The 11,203-nt window shown below is 49.4% G+C and overlaps 1 protein-coding gene across 4 annotated transcripts in view; it reads right to left on the bottom strand.

Annotated features, from left to right (window-relative positions):
* Nucleotides 1–3,622, bottom strand: part of Vangl1 (VANGL planar cell polarity protein 1) — a 50,413-nt gene extending 46,791 nt beyond the window's left edge. For 2 of the 4 annotated variants that reach the window (XM_052731009.1, XM_052731006.1), the window contains exon 1: nt 2,784–2,897. The gene's annotated coding sequence lies outside the window, so the exon portion shown is untranslated. Of the gene's footprint in view, nt 1–2,783; nt 2,902–3,611 lie in introns of those variants that run through there. The other 2 variants (XM_052731007.1, XM_052731008.1) reach the window with 2 other exon arrangements.
* Nucleotides 3,623–11,203: the final 7,581 nt, after the last annotated feature.

The raw sequence follows: 11,203 nt of genomic DNA on the forward strand, positions 1-11,203 counted from the left end.
ATCCCTCTCAGCTTAAACACACTTTGGAGAAGCCTTGTTGACCCTCCAGTCCACACCTGGCCAGCCCAGCACCTCCACTCTCCCTACAGCCCTTCCAAGTCACACATTCACTTGTGTGACTACTGAACATCAGGCTCCTGAAGACCTGAACATGGTGCAGGGACCATGTTCCTTCCCATCTCCCCAGCTGCTGGCAAACAAGAGGCACCTAATAAATATTTGCTGACTGGATGAATGAAAATGTCCATGGAGGCACGCCTTCACCACAGAAGAAAGCTTGCAGAGAGTAGATAAAATGGAGATTTGGGGACTATCCAGAAGGTAGCCACCCTGCTGGTGCACAGGGCAGCTTACTCAGCACCAGAACATATAGTCCAGTTGTGCTCAGGGACGACCAGCATAGTAGTTTGAGCTACTATCCAAGAGCATCCTGCTCCAGTCTGGGCCGGAGCACACCAAACCACAGGGCCTGGGGAACACTGCGGAGACAGCATCTTACAGTATGCAAGGAGCTTCCCCTACCACCCTGGACTAAAATAAGGTGAAAGTCAGGGACCTCAAGGAGACTCTTCCCCCACAGTCACATTGACATCTATAAAACACATGACTCCTACTTGAAAGAAAGACGGTGCTCAGGGGGAAAAAAATCATATAAGGGAAATAACAGGTTATGATAATGACAGTGGTAAATGTAAGCTAACCTTCATGAAAAGGAAGTTATAAAAACATCAACAGCTCTACCCAGAGCGATTAATGAAAGGAGCTGTGCTTGGGAAGGTAGGAAGCCACTGCACATCGGGTCCAGAGAATAGCACATGTGGGTTGCTTCCCTTGGAGGGTCTCGGCTTCAGAAGGACGGTGCAGAGGGACGAGACAATGCCTGTAAGACACTTTGCTGAACTTGCACCTGGCAGTCACAAAAGAGTATCCAAGTCTGCGACATGAGGCTCTGCAGGGCTCAGGCACCTGTGACAAACCCATGACCCTCTTCTAGCAACAGGACTCTTCAAAATGTATGGCTATGGGCCACCATCCACCAGGGAAAAAAATGCCAGCCTCATTTTACCTGGCTTGGCGGATCCCAGACTAACTGCTCTTGGTTGAGTCAGTAATTACCTCTGAAACATCCCTGGCAGCTGGACAGAGATTTCTGAAGAGCTGTGAATAGGTACTGTATCTATGACAAATATTTCTTTTCAAGCAAACACTTTCCCCCTAGTAGATTGTGAAGCTTCAGAAACAGATCTGATGCATACCGTGTATTCCATGGTGCCAGGCCCAGTGCTCTACATGGGGTTGGGGTCCGGTGTGGGAAGGGGGTTGGAAACCGCGCAGCCAAGATGTGAGCAGCTTTTCTTCTGACTGCAGGAGGACCTAGGCGGCTATCAGAAACAGAGTCCTGCCATTGCCACTGAATCTCGTCCTCCTTATGGAAAGCCTCAGAGCAATCACGCCTGTGTAGAGCAGGGACTTGGCACAGTCAGCTCACTCCACAGAAATGACGGCACTTACAGTCTGACACCAAGTGCTTACGGGTGTGTTAAGACTGAAGTCACCTGCACGAAATACCTCAGTCCTCAGAACAAGTCTTTAAGGGGGACAATATAGAACGTTATGGTGCAGTTCAGCAAACAAGGTCTCTCTCATATATACAAGCAAGTGCCCCCAGTAGGGGCTTGAACTTCAGGAGACTGATTTCAGAGAGCCAAGGAAAATTGAAAGCTATGTAGCAATTACCCAGAATTGTTTGTTTACTTGGAGAAGGCAACAATAGTGAATTGTTCCAAACCACATATAACCTCCCAAAGAATCCTGCAGTTCAACTCCTACTTGTAGGCTCAGTGGGGGGGGGGGGGGGGGGGGAGAAGACATGGGACTAAGGAGAAAGGAAATTCATCTTAAGCAGCCTCCATCGCAGGTGAGACCTCCAATTTTTAACCAGTGTGATCAGGACCCATCCAACACAAACTACAGCAGGCGCAAAGCAGGGTGTGTCTTTAGGTAATACATCAGAGGGATAAACAAAAGAGTATTTGCCACACTCAACACATTAATTCTTCAACAGAGGGTGTCACGGAATTGTTGCTTGGTAAGGAAACTTCAATTTCCTGTATGGTTTTTGTCCTGTTGCTCAATAAATAAGACAATAAAAAGGAGACTTGGCAAGCAGTCTCAAAAATAGGACACTCTCACAATTCTCCCACTTTACTTACAAATTAAGTTGCCACCAAGTCACACAGTCAGCACAGCAACCTGAAAATTTCACACTGGGTGTTTTGGCTAATCATACTGGGAGTCACCAACCTTTGGAAATGCAAATGCTCCTGGATATTTCTTTGAAATGTCGAATAAAACAGTTTCCTCCCACACATCAAAGCCTCAACTATATCACACTGATTTAATTCAATTCTAAAAACTCTAATTAGTGGTTACATAAAATGGCTAATTATGCCTCCCTGGGTTCAGACAGTTTCTGCCATCTCACTTACAGAGCCTAGGAGCTGTGTAATCAACACACCCACTGAAGGAGAAGGCTAATTAGCATTGTTGATGGTGTGACACAATTATAATATTCTTCAGCAAACCCTGTAAAAATGTATAAACATGTCAGTGAAAACACCAGTCTTCACAGCTTGCTAGCTTTTGGAATTAGCCTATAAGAATGCATGCATCCTGACCATAGTCCCTCTCAAAAGGGTTTTAACAAAACGCACGCGGCAACCACACAGTCATCAAGATAAAATAGCCCTGACACCTCCCCATGAGCTTCGGAAGGAGCTCACCTTCCCGGTGTGGGCATCATACCCGGTTTGGAGAGGTGAAAACTGAGGTTGCCCAGCTCCAAGTCTCCCTTCCTCATCACGGAGCCGTCAAACTGCGGCTCCGCCCCACTCCTGCTTCTACCACCGACGCTTTTAAATTTTTATAAAGCTTCACACTTCTCTGGGCGCGTTGCTTGGGGGGCAGTTCAATGGCTGCGGGATGAAATGAGGTCCTGCCGGTGCTGCCCGGGCGCGGCGAGGTTGCCCCGGACAGGGACTCCTCCTCCGGCTGGGACTGGCTGCCCGCCTCTGCTCCGCCCCGGCGCTTTTGAAAGTAAACTCCTACCTGCCTGTTGCGCTCCGCGATGCGCAGCGGGCCGCGCCCCCCAGGCCTCCAGGGCGGCGGTTTTATAAGCGAAAAGCCAGCTCGGTCCAGGAGCCCGAAGACTCGCCAGGTGACCCCGCGCCCTGGCGTGGACCCGATTCGCGTCCTGCCCTGTGTGGCGCATCTTGCCGCCCGCTGCCTCGGACACGCCGTCATTCCCCGGCCGCCGCCCCGGCACGCGCACCCAGGGGCGCACCCCAAAGGCCAGCCAAGGCAAAGGGGCGTCCGAGGTAGCGCAGGCATCCCTAGGACTCGGGGTAGTGGGATGGGACAGAGAGAGCCGGGGCAGGGATGGAAGGACCCGGGTGCCGGGAAGCACGACCCTAAGGGGCTCGGGAGCTCCCGGCCCGAAGCCCGAACCCCGATCGGAGTGCAGGGGAGCAAGGACAAGTCCAGTTGGGCCTGACCTCCCGCCCAGCTCAGTCCCCGGCCGCCGCGGCACGCCCGCCTCTCCTGGGACTCACCCCGGCGCCGGGCCGGCCGTGCTCCACGCCCGCGCTCTCGGCTGCAGCGCCCCGGCTCCGCGGCCTGCGCTGGGCTGCAGTGGAGGCACAGCCCCGCCGCGGTCGCCGCTCTCTGCTGCTTTCCGCTTCCTGTCCCGGCGCCGCCCCGCAGCCCCAGCCCAGCCCTGCTAGCCCAGCGCGGCGGCCAGCCAAGAGCTGCGAGCGCTGCGGCCCCCGCGGCCGGCCCGGCCCACCTGCAGCGGAGGGCGGGGCGGGTCTCCCAGGTCTCTCTCTCTCTCCTCTCTCTCTCTCTCTCTCTCTCTCTCTCTCTCTCTCTCTCTCTCTCTCCTCTCTCTCTCTCTCTCTCTCTCTCTCTCTCTCTCTCTCTCTCTCCTCTCTCTCTCTCTCTCTCTCTCTCTCTCTCTCACACACACACACACACACACACACACACACACACACACACACACACACTCATACACGGCCTGGCTATGGACTGACAACCCCCCCCCCAATGTGCACACACAAACACACAATCCAGCAAACCTCATCCTGAATACATGACCCCGAAGTTAATGTCTCTTCACACCAGCACCCCCAAACATACCCCCAAGCTAGCTCTCTCCTCTCTCTCTCTCTCTCTCCTCTCTCTCTCTCTCTCTCTCTCTCTCTCTCTCTCTCTCCTCACACACACACACACACACACCACACACACAACACACACACACTTACAATAGTGCATAAAAGTCAACCCTTCTCATTGTTTGCCATCATCAAAGCTTCAACCCACATATTCACGTGGCTCAAGAACCAATTTCTACCCCTCCCCCCAACTCATACATATTTCAGCTCACATAACACAATTAAACGCCAATGTAGCCCAAGAGGATGACCCAACCAATAACCACAAACGCCTACACCCCCACAGCAGCTTCCCCTGCCCTCTCCTACCAGAGCAGGCATGTCCCTGCTCTCCTGGTCTATTGGAAACCGCCAGAAGAGCGCATCTCTAAAGGCAGGGAGCCAAAAGTTCCAAGCTGATTAAGACCACTTCCCTCGCTGAGCCTCGCTTCCCTGTCTGGACCGTGGTAATGTTGACCTTGAAGGGTTTGTAGTGAGAATTCGAGAAAGTGCTGAGCAGTGGGCAACTGTTTTTATGAATATTTGCACCCTTCTTTCTTAGTTTTAATAGAATCCGTGCCCAGAATGACAGATCTGCTGCTGCCATGACAAAATGCTCGCATGAGGGCCTGAACAGCAGGAAGTGCTGAATTTGCAGTTTGTTTTCAGGAATGCTGGGAGTGATTTGGCTTGGGAAACTCAGGCTCTTTCTGAAGTAGCCTTCTTCAGGAACCTGTAGCCTCCAGAAGCCCTCACTCCTCACTGTCCACTTTTTCCTATCCCTCTTTACCCTGTGTTCTCCACTACTTCCTTCCAAGGACCCAGATGTTCAAGGTAGCTGACTGATTTTCCCTGTTTCTCTCTACCAGACTCCACTGGCCCCAAACCATCTGCACACCTGCCTGAACCTCAGCCTCCAGATGACTCGAGAGGAGCAGATCTCGACCCCCAGCAACCTCATTCCAGGGTGAAGCTGGCTGGCTATCCAACATGATTAGCTGCTAAGGAAGGCAGAAAACTCTGGAAATTGAGGTCTCATTCATCTTAACATTTAGAACCTGATGTTCTAATGAAATGAAAGCAGGCCAAGACATCCCAGTCCATACCTGAGGTTCCCAAGGAGCTCTGTGTATTATGAAGAGCCACAGTGAATTTTTCATGGAATGTGATTCCAGCTCACTTTAGGTGATCAGGTTGAATAACCTTATAATAGGATGCTTTTTGTGTGTTGGAGGAAGGGCACAAAGAGAAGGGTAGTCCAAAATAAATGTTTGTAAGTAATTCATTCACCTTGAAGTACCATTTGTTTTTCACTTAACAACCTCGAGTTTTGGAGTTGAAAAGTTCAGTTGAAGACGCTCAGACACGGGGTGGCAGTTCACAGGACCACGGTGCACTGGAGCAAGCCACCTGTGGCAGAGCTGTTCAGTGGCACTGGCCTTTCATCTGAAGGTGGCTTCTCCAGCTTTCCCCTTATCAATAATGAAGGTGACACTGTGGGCCCCATGTGCTACTCTTTTGTTTTGCTAATCCGTTTATTCCAAACTGAACAGGGGCAGAGAGACACCGACACTGTGTATGGGTTGCTCTCAGAACTTCAGCCTGACTACACTCCACACATGCAACACCTGCATCTCCCTCTTCTTCCCGCCTTATTTTCACCTCCACAAAGCTTGTAATTGCTGCTACCCTGCCGTGACCTGTCTGCCAAGACCCACCTGTGGTGTGAAAAACCTTCTCCTGAGGAGATGCAACATACACGTCTACTCAGCCCGGATAGGGAACCTTGGCAGACCAAAAGTACGCATACACACCGAGTCCAACTTGGTGAACCTGTGAGTTTTATTGGGGGGGTTACTTACAGGAGTATGGATGGGTGGTTACTTACAGAAGCGGAAACGATTTGAAGACAGCTGCATCACCAAAGCCCACCCCAGCATGAGGGGCAGGTCACAAAGCTGAGATCTTGTATTCCACTGCAGTCTGCAGGCAGCTCTACAGGCTGGAGAGTGTCCCTTTCCAGGTGCCTCAGTTGGTCCAAACCTCTTCCAGGCAGCTCAGCTGGTTTCTGCTTCTTCCAGGCGGCCAGGCTGGTCTCGGAGTCTTCCTTGCAGCTCGGCTCTCTTCCTCTGAGAGGACTCAGCTTTTACTGCTTACTCTGGCAGGGGAGGGAGCCTAGTGAATCTGGTCAATTTCAGGGACTTTCCTGAAACTATTTGAATTGTGTGCTCCTGCTTAAGGAGCTTTCTTAAAGGATGGAATGTTTTAATTCTAGAGGAACTTACATAACACCAACTCAAATCCCCCGGCTACAGAAAGCCTTCTCTCGTTCTCCTCAGCAGAATGTTGTCCTCTTCTCTGCTACCACTTCCAAAGCACTCCGGGCTTTTTTTATTTGTTGGTTTTTTGGAGACAGCGTCAGCCCAGGCTGCCCTTAACTCCTCACCTTGCTTTCTTCACCTCCTGAGTGCTGGGATTACAAGTATGTGTGCCACCAACATCCAGCTGGTCCCCACCTTGTCGTAGACCTTCCCACATAGTGTGTGCTTAATTTTACTATTATTTTTGAATTCATTTTCAATTATAGGCATATGTATGTGTGTGACAGCTGGTTGTGAGGGGTTCCCCCTCTGAATGCAGGTGCCAGAGGGGTTCAGAAGAGAGTGTTAGAGGCTGGAGTTACAGGTGGTGGTGAGCCACCCTACATGGGTGTTGGGAAACTAACTCTGGTCCCCTGCGAGAGCAGTATGTATGTGCTCTTAACCAGGGGAGTCATCTCTCCAGCCCCATCCCTGCTTTCTAATAAATAGCAGAGGCATGTGTGACTATCATGACTTCTTATTCTTGAGAAGTTAAAAGGGTAAGCAGGGGAGCAATTGATTGAGGAAGTCATGACATCCATACCGGAAGTTAGTTAACAGCGGCAGATGACAATGACAGCATGTTAAACGTGGCTGCAAAGGAGTGATAAGTTTATAGAAGTCATCTGTCCCACCTCCAGAATGCTTGAAGCTAATAAGCAAAACAAAAACAAAAACAGGAATTACCTGAAAAACATCCCTGATAGAAAAACTCACGAGCATCCCAGTTTGTGTTGTGTGCTGTATATCAAAGCCTGGTCCTTTGCAAGAACAAATGCTGTTAACCTCTGGGCCGTCTCTCTGGTCCCATACATCCCACTTTAAAAGAGGACAGGACTTACAAATAGCAGACTCTCTTACCCATGCTTAGAGACCTCAGGGAGACCCTGGGAGTGCAAAAGGGCTCAATGTGAGGACTGTGGAGCCCAAAGTTCACTTTACTAGGCATTTTCCTGGCACAAGACTACACCACAGAACTATAGCTAGCACACACAGGGAAGACAGGGAATCTACACAGGAATAATAGAAAGATTAACATCCAAAATATTTCAACTGGTAGAAGGAGCTGATCATTTAAAGGGCCATTTAATGTAAAAGTTCGTTGTAAGATCTAATAGGTTTAACGTCTTTTTATTGTTGATCATGCTGGTGATAAGCCTGGGCGGCCCTGAGAAGGTCTCAAGGGAGGGTCAGTTTGTCCTCACCTTGAGGAACGAGAGAAGAATAGTCACAGGTGGTGGGTGATGGATGGGAGAAGGAAAACCTCTCTCAAGTGCTGAGTCAATGGGCCAGCAGTGTGTCTGTCCTGACTGTGGGCATGGGTGTGGAGGAAGCACCACCTGGGATACAGTCAAGGCCAGGAGGAGACGGGGGTGAAGTTAAGGAATTACGCAGAGACACAGGGAATTAAAAAACCAGTTCTAGGACCAGAAAGAAGGGGAGCATGGAGGGCAACACTAGTGTTTGAGCATTTAAAAGCAAGCTAGCTATATGATGAAGCGTGCATTAATGCAGGAATAAATACAAGTTTCTGAATTACAATGGCTCTACTTAGGAGACTTTTCAATCTGGGGAGATGGCTCAGCCAGAAAACTGCCTTTGCCATGCGGAGCATGAGGACCCGAGTTCAGATCCCTGATGCCCACATAGAGAAACAGCAACCTATGTCTACAATCTTAGTGTTGGGGAGGCAGAGACAGGAGGATCCCTGGAGATCTGGGCAGTGAATCTTCCCCAGCAGATGAACTCTAGGTTCAGTGGGAGACCTTGTCTCAAAAAATAAAGTTGAAAGCCATGGATGAAGGTACCAGACATCTACCTCTGGTTTCCACACACACATGTGCACAGATGTGTGCTCACATGTGCGTACACCCATAATACATATATCGAATACACACACACACACACACACACACACACACACAACTTTACAGTGCTACAAAAGCAATACCTGTCCAAAAGAAATCCGACTTTGAATTCTGAGTATTGGCCTTTACTCTGACTAGCAATATGCAGCCACAAGGAGCCGCTGGTCCAGGTCAACCATGTGATCAGGGGGGTAAAAACACAAATGCGGCATATTGCTTTCTCAAAGTATGTGTCCAATAAATTACATGAGATTGTCAACACTGAATTATTAAACAGAGCCTTATAGTTAATGCTTTGTTTTCCCCAAAAGCAAAGGGATATAGATTCAGATTTAAGGTGAGCCAGGCCCAAGCTATGGTGTTTCGTAGGGGTAGGTATGTTAAGTGCTTTTAGGATGTGTTCAACTTAATCGGTTGATTGGGACCATAACTTCATGGTAACTGGAGAAGCGTCCATAATTAGTATATGTTACTAGGTGTGGTGGTATTGTGTTCCCCAAAATATTGTGTACCCTAATAAACTTATCTGGGGTCAGAGAACAGAAAAGCCACTAGATACTTAGGATAGGCAGTGGTAGCACACGCCTTTAATCCTAGCATTCCAGAGGCAGAAATCCATCTGTTCAAGGATACAGCCAAGCATGGTGACTCACACCTTTAATCCCAGGGAGTGATGGCAGATAGCAGATAAAGGTATATAAGGCGTGAGGAACCAGGAACTAGAAGCATTTGGCCTGGTTAAGCATTTGGCCTGGTTAAGCATTCAGGCTTTTGAGCAGTAGTTCAGCTGAGACCCATTCTGGATGAGGACTCAGAGGCCTCCAGTCTGAGGAAACAGGACCAGCTGAAGAACTGGTGAGGTGAGGTTAGCTGTGGCTTGTTCTGTCTCTCTGATCTTCCAGTTCACCCCAATACCTGGCTCAGGTTTGATTTTATTAATAAGAACTTTTAAGATTCACGCTACAACTAGGGATATAAGTCTAGGTTGTATCACATCAATCAGTGATTCAATAATTTATCCAACAAATATTTATTAAAGCATTAACCATGATCCAGTCACTGTTTTAGGCTCTAAGGACACATTTAGACGGACAAAGGATTATGTACGCACAGAGTTTATATTCTAGTGGGGGAAAGAGGGAAAGACAAGCAACACAAACACATTCTCTTTAGCAATGTAGTGTGCAGGACACCCACCCTGGAGGAGCTCAGGCACAGCCTGGGAAGGTTCCTGTAAACCAGGACAATGGAATCCAATAGTACTGTGACTGGGGCTGGGGGCAGGAGGTGAATGCTGTGGAACCCCAGAGATTGAGGGCCTAGCTCCAACCTGAAGAGGCTGCATGGCTTCATCTGGCTGAGAACCCAGTTCTAGAAGAGTAAGTGTGTGGGACGTAACAAGGAAGGGAGCACTGTGCAAAGGCAGAGATGTATGACCTGGCATGTCCAGGAAAGTGCCTCTCACAACCATGTGCAGTGCAAGCGGCTGGCCAGCAGGGGCAGTGGGGCTCCCTAAGGAGGGTATTGCAGAACCTCAGGCCTTGATGGTGAGGTCCTGACATACTGGCAGTGGGATAGGACAAGAAATGGAGAAGCTGAATATTGAAGCAGGATGGCTCTCTGCAGGTGCCAGTCTGCAGTCTGGGCTGGGGAACAAAGCGACTCTGAGGAATCTGAGATTCATGGGAGAGGATAGACATGGACCTGGAAGAGACGCAGAGACCACAACTCAGGGGATACTACGTGGTGGGCCTAGAGGTTCTGGTCTTAGGTGGTTGGTAAAGGGGAAACATTGCAGAGCCAGATGCAGATGACCAGCAGACTTTGACTGAGTGTGTGGAGAGTGACTTGGTGGGAGGGACATGTGGAGCAGAGAGAATGACTTGTAAGAATGTAGGAAGCTCACGGTGACAAATGGACCTGAGAGAATGGAGCCACCACAGGCAGGTTAGGAATGGAGAACCAGAAAATACGAGAACTTGAAGACAAAAAGATAAGTTCAGATCCAGGCATGCAAAGTGCACGGGTCCCTGTGGAATGCACAGATGTCAGGAGTGACAGTTCACATTTACTGAGCATGTACTACATGTCTGATGTTGTGTTAAGTGTGTTACAGGATCCATTTAGTCCTCATCCTAACCATGATGCTGGTGTTGCCATCCACATTTGTGCTGGCTAGTGTCCTACCACCTTGACACAAGCTAGAGTCATTTTGGAAGAGGGAACCTCAGTTGAAAAAAATAGCCCTACCAGATTAGCCTGTGGAGAAGCTTGTAGTGCATTTTCTTGACTGATAATTGATGTTGGAGGGCCCATTCCACTGTGCGCCATGCCATCTATGAGCTGGTGGTCCTGTGTGCTATAAGAATGCAGTCCAAGAAAGCCATGAGGAGCAAGCCAGTAAGCAATATTCCTCCACGGCCTCTTCTTACAGGTTCCTGCCTTGAGTTCCTGCCCTTAGTTCCTTTGATGATGGACTGTTGATATGGGAGTGGAATTGAAATAAACCCTTTCCTCCCCAAGTTGCTTATGATCATGGTCTTTATCACCCTAAGATAACCAGCTCACTCCTGCACTGTCTGAGAAGCCCCATCTCTCTCTCTCCAAACTCCACCCTCAGAGAATCTCCAACAAAGAAAAGGCACCAAAAAGCCCACTTCTGCATTCTTGGTGGCTGTGGCAGCTCCTCCCCTGAAGTTGCCAGCTGCCCAAGTCCCCACCTAAAGCAGTCAGTTCTTTTTTTGCCATAGTTGAGCACAAACCC

Source organism: Peromyscus californicus, unplaced genomic scaffold (assembly GCF_007827085.1).
Source record: "Peromyscus californicus insignis strain IS unplaced genomic scaffold, ASM782708v3 Scaffold_9__1_contigs__length_137607984, whole genome shotgun sequence".
In the NCBI taxonomy this organism is placed as follows: Eukaryota; Metazoa; Chordata; class Mammalia; order Rodentia; family Cricetidae; genus Peromyscus; species Peromyscus californicus.